Consider the following 588-nt stretch of genomic DNA (forward strand, 5'->3'; position numbering starts at 1 on the left):
TACCAGCAATAAACAAGGGGACTTTGGAATTAAAAACACAATATCATTGCACCCCAAAATGAAATACTTAAGTATAAATCTAACAAAATAAGTATAAGTTTTTATGAGAAAAACTACAAAACTCTAATAAAAGCTATCAAAGAAGAACTAAATAAATGGAGAGATATTTAATATTCATGGATAGGAAGATTCAATATTGTCAAGATGTCAGTTCTGTGCTCTCTTTGGCAGCACATATACTAAAATTGTAAATGATACACTGAAGATTAGCATGGCCCCTGCGCAAGGATGACACACAAATTTGTGAAGTGTTCCATTAAAAAAAAAAAAAAAAAGATGTCAGTTCTTCCCCACATTATCTATAGATTCAAGTCAATCCCAATCAAATCCCAGCAAGTTATTTTGTGGATATTAACAAACTGATTCTAAAGCTTTTATGAGGAAGCAAAAGATCCACAATAGCTAACACGATATTGAAGAAATATAGAGTCAGAGGACTAACATTACCTGACCTCAAGACTTACTATAAAAGTAATCAGGATAGTATTGGTGAAAGAATAGACAAACAGATCAATGGAACAAAATACA

The 588-nt window shown here is 31.5% G+C and overlaps 1 non-coding gene across 1 annotated transcript; it reads left to right on the forward strand.

The window, feature by feature from the left end:
- The first annotated feature begins 215 nt into the window (after positions 1–215).
- Positions 216–323, forward strand: LOC134374186 (U6 spliceosomal RNA). Its single transcript, XR_010023061.1, has one exon. It is a non-coding gene; the product is annotated as a U6 spliceosomal RNA (small nuclear RNA).
- Positions 324–588: the final 265 nt, after the last annotated feature.

This window comes from Cynocephalus volans, chromosome 3, assembly GCF_027409185.1.
Source record: "Cynocephalus volans isolate mCynVol1 chromosome 3, mCynVol1.pri, whole genome shotgun sequence".
NCBI classification, from domain to species: domain Eukaryota; kingdom Metazoa; phylum Chordata; class Mammalia; order Dermoptera; family Cynocephalidae; genus Cynocephalus; species Cynocephalus volans.